Here is a 20,454-nt window from a genome sequence, read left to right on the forward strand (position 1 = left end):
GCCTTTGACAGTCTATGCCTATCACAGACTTTCTTCACCATCTTCTCCTCTGTCCGCCCTTCAACCCTTGGCAAGCATTGCAAGTCCCCTCCCTGGCTCAGTGCAGAGCCCACCTCTGTATTCATTTCAATGTGCCCATATCTTTTCCCACTTTCGTGGACAACCACAGCCTTCATAAATAACTTTTTCCGCCATCATGCACCAGTCCACATCTCGTTTCCAATATTTTAGTTGTTGTGATGTCTCGGCTCCCCACATTCTCACAATGTTTCTCTTAGCCACCATCAACCCCAGCATGACACATACTTGCTCCATTTGGCCTAGATCTAATGATTCCCACACATTCAGTAGACATCTTCTCTCTGTGAGGAGTACACTTCCTCCAACCACATTATTTATACAGGGTAGCACTAAGGTCCAATAAGTCTGAATCGCTGGACACTCCCAGCTTATATGGTAGAAGGTACAATCTCGTCCACATCTCCGCAGGCAGGTGGAATTGGGCCTCCTCCCCATCTTTGCTAGTGTGTTACACGACATTTAAGCCCTATGTATGATTTTAAGCTGTATTAGGCGAAACTGTGCCCTGATCGGCACTTCCCTAGGTGAGGATAAAGCCTCTCTCGAGTCCTCCACCTCTATGTCTCCTATTTCTGCCTCCCAACGCTGATGGAGCCGATGCAATAATTCTGGGATATTATGAATCAGTTTCTTATATGTCAATGAGATCGCTTTGCGCGTCAAATAGTCGTCAAGTAGCCCAGCTCCCAACGGGGACGCCTCTGGGAGGACCTCGGCCTTGGAGATTACTGCCATTATAGCATGCAGAATTTGGAGATATCTAAAAGTTTCTGATGCAACTAGACCGTATTCCCACTGCAAGTCAGGAAAGGGTATGATTTTCCCTCCTTTCCATAAATCCCCCACCCTGAAGATGCCAATCATGTCCCACTTATCAAACCCAGGCTTGAGATCCAAAGTGCCCAATTTATGGCAATGCCACAGGGGGGTGGATTGTGTGATTCTTTCCTCCCATCCTAGTGTTTTGAGGGTCCTATGCCATATTTGGACCGTGAGTGATGTTGGTTTTGTAAGGGTTCCATATTTGAAGGACGTGTAGAGTGCTTGTTTGTAGCCATGTGGTTGCAACAGTTGACGATCCATGGCATATCCTGGATCTCCCGGGGGACAGTGCATCCATTGGTTGACCGTGGCAAGCTGTGCCACTAGGTAATATTTGTGAATGTCTGGCAATGCTCTCCCCCCATCGTACCAATCACGGGTCAGCTTTATGAGAGCTATACGAGGAGCATTCTCATCCCACAGCAGGGTTCTCAATTCCAATTCAATAGTACGAAAATATACCATTGGGAATGGCGTGTTTTGCAACACATACAAAAACCTGGGCAATGCCATCATCCTAAATAATGCCGCTCTGCCCAGTAGGAAAAGCGTCAGTTTCCTCCAGTGACCGACATCTTGTTTTTCATTTTTTTGAAAACATATTTTATTGGTCAGGGCTCTGCATATCAAAGACAATTGTCACATCAGACCATACAGTGACACAGGAGCAACTGACTTTTATAGGTGGCAACCAAATAAATAATGAAAATACGCAAACAAATACGTCCAAACCCCCCCAACTCCCCCCTTCTCTCACCCTCCCCCCTCAAGTCACACCAAATCCGCATAGCCCTAGCCACTGCCATTAAGACCAACAATTGAGTCGTAGCATGATAACGCGCGCCCCCCGACCCTCCCCCCCGCCTTGCATCACCACATCTCCATGTACATCAGAGGTCATCCCCATTAATGTGCTGCTACTGTCACTGGTGGTTCCAGCCACAAACCCCGGTAATCCGCCCATTTTTTCCATATTCTATAATGTTTACGCAGACATCCTTCAGCTACAAATACAGGTTGTTCCAGCCCCATGCAAAAGTCCAACCCATTCTTCCAAGCGGCCACCAATGGGGCCCGCGGCGCTTTCCACGCCCTGGCGAGATAACGCTTTGCCAGATTGAAGCCTAGTTGCATGAGGTGCCTTTTATAAATGTTACCTCCTATTCCTTCCATAACATGAAGCAGAACCAGCCGCAGCATCCGCGGGAGCTCCCATCCCAAAACCTCTGAGAGACAGGAAAACACCCCTCTCCAAAATCGGTCCAGGGAGAGGCACTGCCAGACTGTGTGTATGAATGTACCTTCCTCCCGACCACATCTAAGACACTCCGGGGAGGCAACCAATCCCACCCTATAGAGTCGAGCCCGGGTAAAATAGACCCTGTGTAAGTATTTAAATTGGATGAGGCGAAGGCGCGTCGCTATAGCCGCCCCTCGTGGAGCTGCCAGGGCCTTCCTCCAGTCTTCCTCCTCCAATGTGCCCACATCTTTCTCCCAGTCCCCGCGCAGCTTCTGGAGTGGGGTAGGGCAGTGTGTGACCAGGGATTGGTAGATCTTGGAAAATTTTTGGTCTCTAGGTCCCCCATAAAGACCTTCACCTCCAACGGACTGAACTCGGGGAGAGATTCCAACCCCTCCAAGCTAGGAGACAGCGCATGACGAAGCTGGAGGTATCTATAGAATTGTGATTGAGGCATACAGAATTCCCTCTGTAGGTCCCGGAAAGATTTGAGTGTCGTGCCTTTAACCACATCCCCCAGAGTCGAGATACCTATATCGTACAGGCAGGCGTCCATTATTCCAGAGGGGGGTCTCCCTAGTCAGGGTATTCCACCAACCCATGTGGCGCAGCGCCTGTTTCCATATTGACAATACCATCTGTGTAGTCGCCTGCATTCCGCTACGCAGCTGCGCCGAGTACAAGATGGTATGGAGCATGTTGGACCCCATGAGTCGCCGCTCTAAGGCATAAGCTGGGTCTCCCCTATCCCCAAACCACCAGTCATTGAGGACAAGTAGGTGTGAAGCCTGGTAGTATGAAAGGATATCTGAGGACGCAAGTCCTCCACAGTAGGTGGATAAAAAGCATGTTCGCAGAGCCACACAGACGCTGCCCCCCTCCCACAGAAACTGTCCAAGCACAGAGTTCACCAGTCGAAACCATCTAGCTGGGATAGGGTATGGGTGATTCTGCAGTTGGTAGAGCAGCCGCGGAAGCGCTACCATCTTAAAAATTGCTGATCTGCCATACAATGTCAAGGGCATACGCGCCCAAGACTTGAGGTCTGTACGAACTCGCTCCCACACTGGGGCCAGGTTCCGCTCCCAGGCAATAGCTGGCACGTCTGTAAGGAATACCCCCAGATATTTCAGACCCCCAGCTGCTAGCTGGATCGTAGTTGCCCAATCACCCACTCTCGATCGGCCTCCCAGAACCCACAGTGTTGATTTGCGGGGGTTCATATAGAGTCACGAAGTCTCGCCAAAGATCTGCATAATCTGCAAGAGGTGCGGCCCCGTCCTGTCCAGGTCTGTGAGAAAAAACATAACATCGTCCTCATAAGGCGCAATCCTGTCTGACAGACACGGGGCCCACTCGAATCCCCGAATCTGCGCGTCGATACGCACCCATGCCGCCAACGGCTCCATGGCCAGGGCGAATAAGTATGGAGATAGAGAGCATCCCTGCCGGGTGGAATGTGGAAGAAATCGCACCAGGCACCCGTACCACAGCCGTAAGATCTGTATAGAGGAGCATGAGATAGGAGAGGAAGCGCGGGCCAAGGTTAAGTCTGCGCAGTAGTGCAAAGAGTTATACCCAACTAAGGGAATCAAATGCCCTGTCCATGTCAGCTAAGAGGAGTGCCGCTAGTTCCCCCGTCTGTGGAGCCGCCGCCACTGCAATATTTGCCCGTCGTATATTGTGCCGAGTCGCCCTCTGAGGCATGAAGCCCGCCTGGTCGGGATGTATGAGGGTCGAAATATGAGGCAAAAGGCGATTAGCCAGCTCCTTGGCCAGTATTTTGGCCTCCACATTCAGGAGGGAGATGGGGCGATATGAGGCTTGTTTTTCCGGGGGCCGGCCGGGCTTGAGGAACACCACCACCTCTGCATGTCACCAGTCTGGGGGAAGCAAACCCTGCTCCCGGGCCTCCTCAACCACCGCCCGATAGTGAGGGGCCAAATGCATATTGTATCGCTTGAAGAACTTGCTCGGGAACCCGTTGGGTCCAGGAGCCTTCCCAGAATCGAGTTCACCCAGGGCCGTGCTCAGCTCCTCTTCAGTCAGAGGCATCTCCAATTGGTCGCGCACCTCGTCCGACACTGCTTTGGGCAGTAGGTCAACTAGGAATTTATCTACAGTGCAGGCTGGCAAACACTCCCGGGGGGCATACAGATCAGCGTAATATGCAGCGAATCTCTGCTATAACTGCGGGGTCAACAATCGGCATTCCCGCCACGTCCCAAAGACCTGGAAGGGCCTGAGAGTGAAAGGTGCCCTGACACAGCCGATGGAGCATCTTGCCAGACTTGTCCCCCCATTGATAGACCCTGCTACGTGTCGCAAACCAAACTTGGCGGGCCTCCTCCATCATAAGGGCGGCGCAGGACTGTTGGGCCAGAAGAAGTTGTCTCACATGTCGGTCATCTCCCCCCTCCCGCGCCCTGCGGTCGAGCGCCTCTATTTCGGCCTCCGCCAGAATCAATTTCTCTTTGCGCTTCCTACAAGCCGCCCCACACCAGGATATATCTACGCCAGGCAGGATAGGCTTCAGGGCCTCCCAGAGCGTCGCAGCGCCAGGTACTGACCCCTCATTTAAGGTTAGGTATTGGTCGACAGCCTCTCTCATATGTGTATCATATTCTTCATTTTGTAGATGCTACACTGAGAGGCGCCATCTGAAGGGTTGTCGCCCCCTACCCAGATAAAGCTCAAGAGACACTGGGGAGTGATCTGAGAGGCCTCGAGGCAGAATCTCAGCCACCGCTACCCTACTAATCATCACTCGGGGAATAAAGAGGTAATCGTGCCTGGAGAAGGATTTATGAACCGCCGAAAGGTACGTAAACTCTCGTTTATCCCCATGGACACGCCTCCACACATCCACCCAGTCTAGATCCTGTCACTAGCGAGTATAATTTTGTGGGATGACCACTCTCTGAGCCACCTCCAGACCCACTCCTGTCCCCACCCGGAGAGCACATCCAACATATCCGCCCATATGGCATATAGCCGCTCCACAAGTGTCCACTGCAGGGGAGGGGGGAGCATATACAGATCCTAGCACCAGGGGATCTTCCCCAATCTTACCCCAGATGAGACCGACATCTTGTGTAAGTCACATCAGGGGGCCCTGGAGATTATGGTCAATGAAGGCCTCTGATTTCACCCTGACATAGATCCCTAGATATCGGAATCCATCCCTAGTCGCCTTTACTTCAGTATACTGGGTTTGCTGCGGGGCCTCTCTCCTGAGAACAAACAACATTGATTTAGACCAATTAATGGTGTACCTCGAGTGTCTCCCTAAGGATGTGAATATATCCTATATCCTACTCAGGGAAATGAGCGGGGATGCCACATACAATAGAATAGGGATATTCTGTCCTCCCACTTCTCTGCCCATCGCAGGCCTCTTATTAAGGGGCCTGCATGGAAACAAATCGCCAATGGTTCCAGGACTAGGGCAAACAATAAGGGTGAGAGGGAGCAGACTTGTCGGGTCCCCCGTCCGAATGTGAATTCTCTAGAGATCTTTCTGTTAGCTACGACTCTTGCCAATGGTGCAGCATACAGTAGGCGTACCCAGGACAGGAAGTTAGGGCTGAAGCCTATGCATTCGAGCACTGCAAAAAGATACGGCCATTCGACCGTGTCAAACGCCATGCGGGCGTCAAGAGACAGGATCACAGAATCTTTTTGAATTAACTGAACTCGTCCCAGTCCCCCATGGAGACGATGCAAATTTAAAGCTATGCTCCTGCCAGGCATGAAGCCGAATTGATCCAGATGGACGAATTTGTTAATAATTTGGATCAGTCGCAGGTCTAGGAGTTTCGCCAGTATTTTAACTTCAGTATTGAGGAGGGAAATAGGCCTGTAAGAGGAGCAGTTCTCGGGCTATCTACCTTCTTTGTGTATGACTACTATAGATGCCAGTCTTTGATGCCTCGGAAGGTCCCCCTTTTCACGGCTCTCAATATACATGTTCAGTAAGTGGGGTGTTAGGAGTGCTATGGTGGATTTGTATAGCTCTATTGGGAGTCCTGCCGGACCCATGGCTTTACCTGATGCAGTCTTTCAGATCGCTTGAGCTATTTCTTCTATGGTTGGGTCCGCTTCCATAATGTCACTATCTTCTGTTATGAGAGTGGGGAGATGCAGATCTCGAAAGAGATCTAATGCACTGTCCACTGTTGCCGTACCCATTCGGCCATATCATTTTTCGTAGTAATCCTCAAAAGCGTCTGCTTAATCTTGTGAGTCTATAAGGGATCCCCCCTCCTCCTCCTGTAAGATTTGAGTGACACCTGCTCACCTTTTTTCTCTTATCGTGCCACACTATCAGTTTCCCCAATTTTATTTCCTGATTCATATATACAGTGTTGGGTTGCACAGTAGCTACGTCTTGCCGCTTCAGTGATCCGGTCCCTATAAGCCTGTTTCCTAAGTGCTAGTTTGTGCTTAACATCAGTGGTGGGGTCCATGGCTAACTGAGCCTCTAGTGCCAGGATTTCTTGTTCAATGTTTTCAAACTCTAGGCTAGATAGTTTTTTGTGTCCAACAGTCAATGATAATGCTTCACCTTTAATTACTGTTTTGTAAGCTTCCCAGGAAGTTCGGGCGAACCTTACAGAGCCTTTGTTTTCTTTAAAGAAGTTGTCCGTGGCTTTTGTCTGGCCCTCCTACCCCGAACCTTTAAGTATCAGGGGTTGAGTGTAATTCCCTTACTAAACCCCTGATTGTCAATCCTATATATGGCCCAAATAGGGGAATGGTCAGATATCCCTCTCTCAAAGTGACGTACCTCACTAAATCTCGATAGACCCAGAGTCAGTAACAGATCTATCCGAGAAAGGCTCCTGTGTGCTCCCAAATGAAATGTGAATTTTTGAGTTGTGGGGTTTTGAACGTGCCATATGTCTATTATCTCCATTACCATACAGAAATCTGTCAGTTGTGTGGTGAAAGGTGCATCCGTCCTTGGAGGGGAACGGTCAAGCGACAAGCACATTGTCATGTTGAAGTCTCCTCCCAGGAGGAGCTCACTGGGTGGGAGGTTCAATAGGAGTTTACCAAGGTCTGGCAGTGTGGTCCTATGCAAGGCTGGGGGTATGTAGACCGACAGTATATTTATCATTTTCCCTTCCCACGTCCCTGAGAGGGAAACATATCGGCCAAGAGGGACGATCCAGGAGCGATGTATCATCAACGGTAACTGTTTCTTTAATAGTAAGGCTACCCCTCTAGAGCTTGTCATAAATCCTGCATGTGACATCATTTTATATCCCCATCTATCTAGGGCCTTACAAGTGTTGCCCGTTAGATGTGTTTCTTGGAGTATCACTCAGGGCGAGTATTGTTTAATAAATTGTAGCACAGCTCCTTGTTTTATCTTGTTGCCCAATCCATTTAGGTTCCAGGAAAGAAGACGAATCTCTGGTTTTGTCTGTAATCCCATTTTCGCTCTGTACTATTTTGAATAATCGTGTGATAACAAGCTTGCCTATGACCACACCAAGATGCATATATTGTGTAACTCAAATTCGTGCATTTTTCAGCCGCCATAAAACGTAGCAAAACATTAAACTCCTCAACCCCTCGCTTCCAAACTGAACCACCCCCCACCCTGCCTCCCTGCATTGCGAGCTCGATAGTGCCCACCCCCCAAACTCTGCAGAGTGCCTATTGCCCCCCTAAACAACAACATTATGCTAAAGGGAACGTGAACCTTCCCCCAGCATTTCACCCCGAGCTCCCCATAAATTAGTACTGTCAAGAGTGTCCAGATCACTCAACGGTTTTATTCCCAAGGGGTCATATTTCAAACCGGTCATCTATCTCGATTCAGTTTTAAATTTGACCCTTCTGTACCAGACCCCACCGTTCTTTTCTCCAATCCCACCTCTTCAGCGCCTTACCACACTTGTTAGCATCTGCACAATGGATTCTCCACCCACCTTCTGTATTGTCTCTCTCACCTTCAGCCAGTCGGCTAAAACAATGTATGTGGCTCATTTATGGATCTGGTTCGGGGGACAGTCTTGCCTCTTCTTGCTGTGCATTCCGAGGCAAGTGTCTTGTTGATTCTCCTGATGTACGCTGCTGTCGTCCTCGCTGGGTCTCAACTGTTTTATTTCCGGCGATCCACCCAGCCACTCCCATGCTTCCTCCAGTGACTCAAAAAAACATGTTTTCCTTTCCGCCTCCACTTGTAGTCAGGCAGGGAAGAGCATCGCATATCTCACTACCTTGTTTCTTAGTTCTTTTTTTACTTCAAGGAAACTACACCGTAGTCTCTGCACGTTGAGCGTGAAGTCTGGGAAAAAGGTGATGCGCGCGTTCTCAATGAGCACAAGAGGTGCACTTCTGGCAGTCTGAAGGATTACATCTCTGTCCCTAAAATTAAAGATCCTGGCTATGATAGCTCTCGGAGCTGCTCCCGGTCGTGGACGCCCGCCTGGTATTCTGTGGGCCCTTTCCACTGAAAAATATTTGGAGAAGCCTCGGGCTGCAGTTCCTTGACCATTAAGTCTTCCACAAAGAGATCTGTTGAGGCTCCCTCTGCTCGTTCCGGGACCCCTAGTATGCGGATATTATTACGCCTTACTCTCCCTTCATTATCTTCCAGAAAAACCTCCATTGTGGTATTAGCTTCTCGCAGTTCCTGGACTTGCTTCTGAAGGGTCTTGGTAACTTGGTCTAGGGATGTAGTAGTATCCTCTATTTCCTTCACATCTATCGTTTATATTACGGAGGTCTGACACTTCCATTGTGATCGTGTACATTCTCATCTCAAGCGAGGTTTTTATACCCCGAATCGCCGCCATTATATTATGCAATTTTAGGGATTCTTCTTCTGATGGAGTAGGCTCTGTTGCTGCCAATTGGTCCCAGACTTTGTTACCCGGTCCCAAGTCTTCCCTAAGAACAAACTGATCCAGTTTTATCTGGTGGGCACCTTTATGGCCTTTGCTACCCACCATTGTGGCTGATTCCAATACCTACTGCAATAATTTACCAACAATGGTTCGGCGACTTGGAACGGGGGGGGGGAAGATTTGTAGGTGAAAGAAGTACTCACTGCCGCCTGACTGTGAAGCGATAGCTTGCCCCATGCGGCATGTCGGTTTTCCCCCCGTCTTTCCTCAGAGTCTTAACCCCTGTGGTGTCACCATCAGTGGCTGGGTTGTGGCGCGACCATGTGTTGAGGTATCCAGTTGGGAGTCTCCTGGGACAATGATAATCCGTTTACTGGTTCTTAAGTTGGGCGAGTAGCTCCGGCATTATATATTTACTTCCACATTGGGATTCTTCTTATTGTATGTTCTTTGCTGTCGCTCAAATTTTGAAGTATGCCTCTTTATTCCGAGCGATGAGCTAGAGTGCTTGGTGCCGATTGTCGTGCACGCAGGAAGTTTTCTGTGTCCGCGTCTCCTCTCTCCTCCCCGGTCCCCACTCAGGCTTGTAGATCACAAGAAGAAAGGGGAGAGTGAAGTGCTGCGTGCCATCGGCAGCGCACCGTCCCGGCCTCTTCGTGCGCCGAAGGGTGGTGCCACTCCTCATTGTGGAAACCGCCAGAGCACCGAAGCCCGCATTACTCTATCTTCAGGACTGCTGGGCTGTACGGGCCCCCATTTAGGCTTGTGGGCTGCAGGGGGAAGGGGGAACGAAGTGTCGCCCACTGCCTGCAGGGCACTATCCTGGCTTCTCAGGAACACTAAAGGGCAGCACCTCCCCTGCCGAGCAGGCCGCTGGAGCTCGGAAGTTCGCGCCGTATTCGTTCTCGGGACTGCTGGTTTCTTCTGGTTCCCTCGGAAGAGCAATCAGCCCAACAGCCTCAGATCGCTGAGAGGAGCAGGTTAGTGACTGGAGAGAAGAAAATGCGAGGTCGGAGCCGCTTCACGAAGCGGCCATCTTGGTTGCCGGCTGGCCACGCCCCCCTAGTGGAACTCTTCTTAATCAACCGATAAATCTTTAGATTAAGTGGAGCTAAATATCTATGTACACTTCACCTAATGCAGGCAGTGGTTTAAGTAAGTAAGCATTTGCTGTGATTTTCTGGAATTGTTTAAACCCTTGACATTCCATGTTAGGACTTTGACTTTTGTATTGACATTAAGAATCTCCAGCGGTATGCCCAACCTATGACATTTTCCAGGTTGGGGGAAGAATGATCAACCACCCAAACTGACCACAACATATCAGTGCTTCACTCCATATTAGTCAAAATCAACCAATGGGAAGTTATGTCAACTAGTAATACCTGTTTTAAGTCAAAATGCATTAAGTAGCCAAAGTCAGTTTCCCTACATATCACCATGTGAAATTCAGAGATGCATTAGTAAACAAACTTATTTCAGCCTCAATTAAGATCCCTAAACTGCACAGCAAGAGGCATGATACTGAACACAGGAAGGATTAACATTATGTTATGTTACGAGAATTGTAAAGAGCAGAAAATACCTTGAAAGGTGTCCTGCCCTAAATCAACACAAGGAAGGAAGTGTCTGCATCAAAGCACAGACAGGGTGCAGTTAACCAACTGAGGAACAGCTCGACAGGTCCTAGTTATTGAAAAGCCAGCTCTTCAAAACCTTTCGGAACCTTAGTAAAGATGGGGCAAGTCGTAAGTGACCTGGTAGCTCATTCCAGAGCTTTTCCACGCTCACCGAAAGGGTTTTATCACCTGAGCAAGCCAGATTAAATCTGCGCACAGCCAACAGTTGCACTCCAGAGAAGCACAGGCAACGTGATGGTGTATAATTGTGAAATTTCTGTAAAGTGCTCAAGGCAACTGTGATGAATTGCTTTGAATACTGGGGAAAGGGTTTAAAGAACACCTTCTTTTAACCATCAGACAGAAGGTTTATTAATCTATCACTGCACTCAGTTATTGTCAGTAAGGTGTGAGTTGGCTCTAAGGAGAGTGATGACATAAGCCAGCTTGCGTTCCCTGTATCTGGTGATGGATAACCCTGCAGTAGTGATACTATTTCTTAGGCGTGAAAACAGTTGTACAATCCACCAGAGTGTACTGTCTTAATCACTATCATGGCAGCTGGTAATAGCCAGATTGTAGAAGGAGAAGCCTCCAACTTTTCCGCTGGAAATCTGAGACACTTTGACAGTGGAGTGAACAGTCTACACATGAAAAATACGAAATTTGTGAATGTTACTATCTAAAGAACATATACATTCACAGTATGATTAAAGTTGTTCGTACCATATCTCATCCCAAATACCTATACTACCTATAGAGTATATAGTGGAAGCTGTAGACGGTTGCCTTTTTAGGTGTAATGTCTATATAGGTAATAATAATGCTAGGTGTAAGTGCCTGTCTGGATATTTCTTGTGCGTTGCCTATACCTAAAAGGATCACTGTATATGTATGCGCTATGTATTTACTAGTGGCATTAGATTTAATCTGAATATGCGAAAACACTATGTCAAGACAAACCTTATGTCTGTTTGTCACTGCTTTTCAAATAAAGGACATAACGCAAAACAAATTCTTCAGCTATGTAAGGTCTTGACCACGTTTCCCTTTCATCGTTTTCTATGCTCGTGGGCGAGTTAGACCCTGAATTAATTTCCGAAAATTAAGGCACTTAAGGAAAACATGTAACAGAGAAATTGCACATGTAAAATATATAACATACCCAACAATTTAAGGAAAATTTCTTGATTTCATTTTGCGTGTTTGAAAAGTCTTCAGCTTTGTAAACTTTGTCCAACGCTCGACCAGTAAATTTCCAAGAAGCCGAGCTGTTCTTCCATTGTGGATTCGGTTAAATTACCTAAAAATAAACATTTGTTTTACTGAGATATCTTTTAACATATTGCTATTGCGTACACCCGTTCACGGTATCTTCACACTACACAGATCACGACAACAGCACGAATGTGTGCTCAAAGACATAACATGCGTATGGTCTACTTTGTTGCGTAAATATATAAGAACGTTAGTTTTTCTAGGCTCCAAATGATGCAACATCGTGCTTTTGATGCCTTTTAAATAAATGTAAATGTGCATTCAAATTTATGCAGTTAGGTAAAGAGCGCCAAAGTTGTTAAAAAGAAAAGAAAATCTGGAGGCTGCAAACATCAGTAACAATAATGAATCCGTGAAAATCAGGTTTAGGCAAAGGGGCTGGCTAATAGGCATAAAACAATCCGAATAATCAGCCGGGAATGCTTGAATTCCATGAGCCTGGTTACAGAAGTAACAAAATCACAGAATAAAGGACTGCCAACAAACTCCCAAGTTCAGTTGATGATGATCCGTACAAGCATACTAAACGCAAGCTAAAAGCTTTCAAGGCTAGGTTCAAACTGCTACAGCTACATGTCATACCAAAAGAAAGATTAAGACTAGGTTCAAAGTTCAAACTGCTACAGCTACTGTGTGGATGTCAAACCAAAAGAAGTACTAATGCTGGGATCAAACTTCTACCTCTGCATGTCATAACAAAATAAAGATTAAGGCTAGGTTCACACTGCTGCAGTCACCCTGGGCATGTCATAACAAAAGAAAGACTAGGGCTAGAATGTAACTGCTACATCGACCCTGCGTTTGTCATACCAAAGAACAAGTTACTGATAAAGCCTTATATGGTAGGCTCAATCTAGCTGCAGATTCCTTTCCTCAGAATATCCCCAGGCGTCAGACTGGATGCAGAGGATTTTTTGGCAGAATCCCTGTGTGCAGGTAGGTGGTGCCGTTTGGCTGCATTGTCCACGCCAGTAGTGACATGCGCGGTACCTATATAGGTGCCACCTCGGCGTGCTGAATTCAGTTACTTTCACAACTTTCCACGCCAGGAGCCCGGAACTACGAGGAGAACTGACGACCAGTTTAGAAAAGGCCCTAAAAAGGATGCCCCTTACACCTTAACCGGTTTGTGGAGCGAATTTGTAAGGAATCTGCGGCTAGATAGAGTCTTTATCAGATGAGGCCTCACCGAAGGTAAGTAACTTGTTTATTTGATAGAGACTCCTGGCCGCAGATTCCTTACCTGAAAATAGATACCCAAGCAATACCTCCTCAGAGGTCTGTCTGCAAACCCGATTAGGTCAAAAAGTCCTGTAGGACCAAACAGGCGAAGTGCCCGTCACGATGGACCTGACTGTCCAGGCAGTAAAGTGTTGTGAATGTGTGCAGTGATGCCCATGTCACTACCTGACAGATGTCTAAGAAAGGAACACCTGACTGTCCAGGCAGTAAAGTGTTGTGAATGTGTGCAGTGATGCCCATGTCACTACCTGACAGATGTCTAAGAAAGGAACACCGCATGTTAACCCAGTGGTTGTAGCTTTGGCTCTGGTAGAGTGAGCCCGCGGGACCTCAGGGGGATGCTTCTTGGCCAATGCATAGCAGATCTTAATACACACGACAATTCATTGCGAGATGGTCTGCTTTTGCACAGCCTTCCCCTTTTTTGGCTCCAACATAGTCCACAGAGTTGATCATCTATCTGGAATACCTTTGTGCGATTATGGTAGAAAGATAACGCGCTTTTAGGGTCCAGACGGTGGAGTCTCTCCACTTTGGAGGGATGAGGCAGAGCAAAGAAGGTAGGTAGGGTAATGCTCTGGCATACAAAGAAGGGAATGATAACCTTCAGAAGGAAGCAGCATGTGTCTGCAGGACCAGATTGTCTTGATAAAAGGGGGTGTAGAGAGGATGAAAAGAGAGGGCCTGCACTTTACTGCAGTGGCCACTAAAAAGGCAGTTTTAATGGTGAGCAGCCGAAGAGGTCAATTGTGCAAACGTTTGAATGGCACACACATTAAGAGAAGAAAGTGTGAACACAGTTGAGGTCCCACCTCAACCGTGACATGATAAAAACGTACTGCAGACCTTTAAGGAACCTGACTACAGCAGGGAATTTGAAAAGAGAAGGTTGAGGGAGGGTGTGCAGGTTCAGGTGCAGAACCTAGCCCTGCTGCTGCGACAAAAGATCCTCCCGAAGAGGCAGGCTGACTGGAAAACCAATGGTCATGCGCAGCAGCTCAGGATATCAGACTCTAAATGTCCACTCAGGAGCCACAAGGATGACTTGAACTCCGGTTCTTCTGGATATTCTTGAGAACTCTGGGCAGAAGAAGTATGGCAGAAAGGCATACAGGAGGCCAGAGCCCAACTCTATTTGAAAAGCGTCTTTGTTGGCTTTGAAACTCCAGCATGCAAAACTGCTGACATTGTACGTTTTCGACGGTGGCAAACTGATTTAACCAAGGCTCTCCCCACTGCTGAAAGAGACCCTGTACCACCTCCGGATGTAGACACCATTCGTGATCTGCTAGGCATCTTCGGCTAAGTTTGTCTGGCGTTCAGAAATCTCGCCAAGTGCCTAACAACCAGGGAAATGCCTGATGTCCCAGGCATGTCCAGAAGCACATGGCCTTTTGACACAGGTTGCACAACCACCTCTGCCCTGTTTGTTGTAGGACCACATGGCAGTGGTGTTATCAGTGAACACCTGCACCATCCTTCCCTTGATCGAAGGGAGCAAGGCTTTTAATGCCAAGTAAATTGCTGGAGGTTCCAACAGGTTTATGTGGAGCTAGGACTTTGCCGGAGAACAGAGTCCTGTGATCTCCACCTCTCCCAGGTGGCCACCCTAGCCCAGAAGTAACGCATCTGTCACTACCATAAGATCTTGATAGGGATGGGAGAGAGGTCTGCCTCTGACCCAGTCCCGGTTCGTTAGCCACCACTGCAGGTCTTTTGCAGTGTGCTCCAAAATCTGGACCATGTCGGAGAGATACCCCTGATGCTACACCCACACCCACTGGACCTTCAGGTCTCACTTGTAGGAAGCTGGCTCTCTATATACTGTACTAAAAAGAAGAACACTTGTGCAAAGAGTCCAGTGGGTCCCAACAGGTTTACAGAGGCTAAAGTAGGGTAGTGCTAAGCATTTGTTGTACTCACAGAGGCAATCAATGAGACACACACTCAAAGAATAAATCAGAGACCAGATTAGAAAAATAACACTTCCTTTTATATGTGTTTCAAAACCAAGAACTTCATTCAAAGGTAAGTACTTGTTGAGTTATCAATTTCTACCAGTAAGTAAAGTGGTGCACCTTTACGCACAATGCAATCCTATACAAGGAAAAGGCATAAATGCAATAAAAGTAAGTATAGTTGGTTTCAGGAGTTCACCTTCTGAGGTCAGCTTTATAGAGGGACAAGGTTCAAAGTACAACCAGCAGTTCTTCGAAACTGCTCGAGTTTCACTGGGAGCAGGTTGCTGGTTAGGTTGTAGTTGGGCGTACGATGGTGAAGGCGGGGCCACCTGGAAACAGGCTGCTCAAGGGGATTTGGGGACAACTCTGAGAGCTCCCAGACGGGGGCTTAGGTCGCAAGGGGTCTTAGAGCAAGGGGCACAGCCGGCTCTTCGGTACTCGGGCCAGGCAGCCTGGGTGGAGAATGGTTAAGGCGGCTTGGTTGAAGAGTGGCGCTTCACGGTTAGGGTCAAACAGCTGTCAGGGGCAAAATCAGGAAAGCTGGGCCACTCACAAAGTGATTCTCAGTGATGCTGAAGTCCCTCAACAGCTGCTTGGCCGTGGTGCAATGAGAATCCGGACTGGACTCCCACAGTTGGAGCTTGGTGCAGGGCGTCCGGTATCCCGAGTATTGGTGTTGGATGGCTTTGGTTGGTCCTGTTGTCTTCACACTCGGTGGGGTGATAGATCTGACCTTCCAGAGCACGAGTACCTTGTCCTGGTCGTCTGGGGCATCGGCCAGGCCGGGGAGCTGCAAGGCAGTGGACTGGACTCTGCTTGTCTGTGTCTGCGGCTGCAGTGGAGTAGCTTCTCTACTTCAAGGTAATCTGAAGTTTATTTTCAAAGCGCTGGCAAGCTACTCAAGGTTTTGGTAGTTTGACAGCTTGCAGGGTGCTTTAATCTGCTGAGATTGTCGAGAGAGTTTGCTAGCAGGCAAGGCTTTGCTGAAAAAGATCACAGCTCCTCTGCAGTTCTCGCTGAGCAGTGACTCTTCTTTTTCCTTCTCCGCTTGATCCATCGAATCTGAGTTCTTGGGATCAGAGGTGCAACCTAAATACTCAATTTAGGGGCATTATAGAGGAGTGACAGATAGTAGCCAATGGGCTACCTTCCTTTGGGATGCCTACACCTTCCTGTGGGAAGTGGGCATAGCCCTTACCCTAGAATACTAATACTGCCCAAATCAAGATGGGGAATCTGAAAAGTGGGTCCTACATCAGCTGGTCCACCTTAGGGGTGGTTCCGGGTGAAGGGGGACACACCACCTAAATGTACTAATTTTACCGCTTGTCTTGCCGCCAAAATGTGGCATCAAGACAGGGAGGTTGGCTTCTACACTATCTGGAGAGGCCAGGATGGCATAACAAAGGTTACAGGGCCATTGAAGCTTCCCACCCTGGAAAGGCTCACCCTGCAGGGTGGAGGTGTAAACACCACTGCCCAGAGCAGGCTTTGTTCTTGACCTCCAAGAGGAAAAGCTGTCAGTTCAGGGAGCCAGAAACTTGTCTAGGGTGGCTGGCTGGCAGGGATCAGTCAGTGAACAAACTAGTAGTTGGTAGGTTTTCAGGGGGCCCCTCTAAGGTGCTCTCTGGGTGCATTTCTTAATAAATCCAACACTGGCATCAGTGTGTGTTTATTAAGACAAGATGTTTGGTACCATATCTGGGGGTACACTGAAGCCATCATGTAGCTGGGGAACTCGTAATCATGGGTGTCCAGCCCATGTACTCGGTATGGCTTCCCTATGCGCTTCGGGTATCCAATGGTGAACTTGGATATCACAGGGACACATCTACTCGTGCAGATATGTCCACGCATGGGTATAGAGTACCCTGCCTTAGGGCTGTTAGGCCTGCTGTAAGGGTGACTTACCTATACCACATGGAGTACTGGGTAGGCATGGCACACAGGGATGTGTGCCATGTTGACTCTTCTTTTTCTCTGCACCAAGACACACTGGCTGCAATGGCAGTTTGCATGAGCTTGGTGAGGGGTCCCATAGAGTGGCACAATTCATGCTGCAGCTCTTATGAACCTTCTTTAGTTCCAATACCCTAGGTCCCAGGGGTACCACTTACTAGGGACTTACATGGAGCCTAAAGTAGTTACGAACAAGTTACTTACCTTCGGTAACGATGTAGCTGTAAGAAACATTAGTTAGTTAGATTCCTCACCTAGGAATATCCCCAGGCGTCAGGCTGGATCCGGAAAGATTTTTCGTCAGCAATACCCCTTGCGCGTCGCTAGGCGTCGTCTGCGGCTCCGCGTCCGTCGTCGTGCGCCGGAATGACGTCGTCGGAGGACTTAGACGCCGCCCTCGCACGCTGACGTCAGTTCTTGTACATAGCTTTCCGCCCCAGGAACGCAGAGCCATGCAAGAGACCGACACTGGTGCCAAAAAATCTAGGGCCCTGAAAAGGATAGCCTTAACCCTAGATGTCAGTTCGCAGAACGGGGAGGATGGGTGGGTCGGTGAGGAATCTAACTAACTAATGTTTCTTACAGATACATCGTTACCGAAGGTAAGTAACTTGTTAATCTGAAAGAAACACGTTAGTTAGATTCCTCACCTTAGAATAGATACCCCAGCAATACCAACCCCGATGGTGGGTCTGCGAACCACGATCACACCAGAAAGTCCTGGAGAACAGAACGGCCAAAGAAGCCGTCTCTCCGGACTTGGCTGTCCAGGCAATAGTGCTTGGCAAACGTGTGCAGTGAAGCCTACGTCGCCGCCTGACAGATGTCCCGCAAGGGAACTCCCCGGCCCAGGGCAGTAGTAGCCGCTGTGGCCCGGGTGGAATGGGCCCTCAAACCAACAGGCGTCTCCTTTTTTGCCAAGGAGTAACACATTTTAATACACAACACGACCCACCGCGAGATGGTCCGTTTGTGTACCGCTTTCCCCTTCTTAGCTCCTACGTATCCAACAAAAAGTTGGCCGTCCACCCGGAACTGTTTGGTGCGGTCCAAATAAAAGGACAGCGCCCGTTTTGGGTCCAGACGGTGGAGCCTCTCTTCCTCTTTTGAAGGATGCAGAGGCGGAAAGAAGGTGGGCAACGTGACAGATTGCCCGAGATGAAATGGAGTCACCACTTTCAGTAGAAAAGAAGGACGAGGCCGGAGGACAACATTGTCCGGATGAACAGAAATAAAGGGAGGCTTAGATAACAGAGCCTGGAGCTCACTCACCCGTCTAGCCGAGGTGATAGCCACCAGGAAAGCAGTCTTCAGGGTCAGAAGACGAGTGGGACAATTGTGAAGAGGCTCAAAAGGAGCGCACATCAAAAAGGATCAGAACAAGATTCAAGTCCCACTGAGGCATTACGAAGGGGACAGGAGGGAACATGTGAGTAATGCCTTTGAGAAAACGTGAAACAACAGGGGACTTGAAGAGAGAAGGCTGATCAGGAAGCCGTAAGAAAGCAGAGATTGCAGCAAGATAACCTTTCAAGGTGCCCAAAGCAGAGCCCTGCTGGGCCAAAGAAAGAAGAAAGAGTAGAACCTCAGAAAGAGGGGCGGAAAGAGGATCCACAGCCTTTGCTGTGCACCATGCCACAAATTTGTTCCACCGGCAGGCGTATACCGTCTTTGTGGAGGGACGCCTGGCTGCCAGAATGACATCACAGACTTCAGGAGGCAAGTCAAATGGCATCAACTGCCGCCGCTCAATCTCCATGCATGGAGGTGGAGGCTGGACAGGTTCGGGTGGAGGACCGTCCCCTGCTGCTGTGACAGAAGGTTCTCCTGAAGAGGCAGTCGTATCGGAGGATCGATTGACATACTGAGTAGCTCGGGATACCAGAACCTTCGTGCCCAATCCGGCGCCACTAAGATAACTTGGGCCCGGTCGCGCCTGATCTTCTTCAGCACTCTGGGCAGAAGTGGTATAGGCGGAAAGGCGTACAACAGACCGCAACTCCACTCGCGACGAAAAGCGTCTCCGAGCGAGTGCTGCCTTGGAAATTCCAACGCGCAGAACTGCTGACATTGCGTGTTCTCTTCGGTGGCGAATAGATCTAACCAAGGCTCTCCCCACTGCAGAAAGAGACCTTGCGCCATGTCCGAGTTCAGACGCCATTCGTGATCCATCATGCACCGGCGGCTGAGTTCGTCCGCTCTGGCGTTCAGAGAGCCCGCCAGATGTTGAACCACCAGGGTGATGCCCTGGTGTTCCAGCCAGGTCCAGAGGCGCAGAGCCTCCTGACAAAGGGTCCACGACCCCACCCCGCCCTGTTTATTGCAATACCACATGGCGGTGGTGTTGTCCGTGAACACCTGCACGACACTTCCCCGGACAGAGGGAAGGAAGGCTTTCAGTGCAAGCCAGATCGCTCTCAGCTCCAAAAGGTTGATATGGAGGTGAGACTCCGCCGGAGACCAGAGTCCTCTGATCTCCGCCTCTCCCATCTGGCCCCCCCATCCCAGGAGGGACGCGTCCGTCACTACTACGTGCTCCGGTTGGGGTAGGGAGAGGCATCTGCCGCTGAACCAATCGCGGTCCGTGAGCCACCCCTGCAACTGTTTCGCAGTGCCCTCCGAGATCAAGACATGGTCGGACAGGTTGCCTCGATGCTGGGCCCACTGAAACTTCAGGTCCCACTGCAGAGCCCGAATTCGCCACCTGGCGTAATGCACCAACAGGATGCAGGAGGCCATCAGCCCCAGAAGCCGCAGCACCAACCTGACCGAAACCCAGGATAGAGGCCGAAAGATGGGAATCAGAGCCTGAATATCCCGGACCCGCTGTTCCAGAGGATAAGCCCGGAACTGCGCAGAATCGAGAACCACTCCGATGAAGAGGAGCTTCTGGGAGGGACTCAGGTGTGACTTTGGCACGTTGATGGAGAACCCCAGCAAATGCAGGAGGTCGGCCGTAGTCTGGAGGTGGGAGACGACTTGCTGGGGCGTGCCCGCCTTCAACAGCCAGTCGTCGAGATAGGGGAAGACTGGAACCCCTGATCTGCGCAGATGAGCTGCGACCACCGCCATCACTTTCGTGAACACCCGAGGGGCACTGGTGAGGCCGAAGGGGAGCACTGTGAACTGAAAGTGCTCCTGACCCACCGTGAACCGCAGGTAACGCCGGTGGGCCGGCAGGACGGGGATGTGAAAATAGGCGTCCTGCAAGTCCAACGCTACCATCCAGTCTCCAGGGTCGAGGGCAGCCAGAACCTGAGCTAAAGTTAGCATCTTAAACCGTTCCTTCCGGAGGAAGGTGTTGACGCTCCTGAGGTCCAAGATAGGGCGTAGGCCCCCTTTGCCCTTCTTGGGAACCAGAAAGTAGTGGGAATAGCAACCACGGCCTA

At 49.4% G+C, this 20,454-nt stretch overlaps 1 protein-coding gene across 6 annotated transcripts in view; it reads right to left on the reverse strand.

Moving 5' to 3' along the window:
- Positions 1–20,454, reverse strand: part of BICRAL (BICRA like chromatin remodeling complex associated protein) — an 834,654-nt gene that overhangs the window by 581,785 nt on the left and 232,415 nt on the right. For all 6 annotated transcript variants that reach the window (XM_085612825.1, XM_085612820.1, XM_085612819.1 and 3 more), the window contains one exon: positions 11,791–11,928. The gene's annotated coding sequence lies outside the window, so the exon portion shown is untranslated. The remainder of the gene's footprint in view (positions 1–11,790; positions 11,929–20,454) is intronic.

This window comes from Triturus cristatus, chromosome 6, assembly GCF_964204655.1.
Source record: "Triturus cristatus chromosome 6, aTriCri1.1, whole genome shotgun sequence".
In the NCBI taxonomy this organism is placed as follows: domain Eukaryota; kingdom Metazoa; phylum Chordata; class Amphibia; order Caudata; family Salamandridae; genus Triturus; species Triturus cristatus.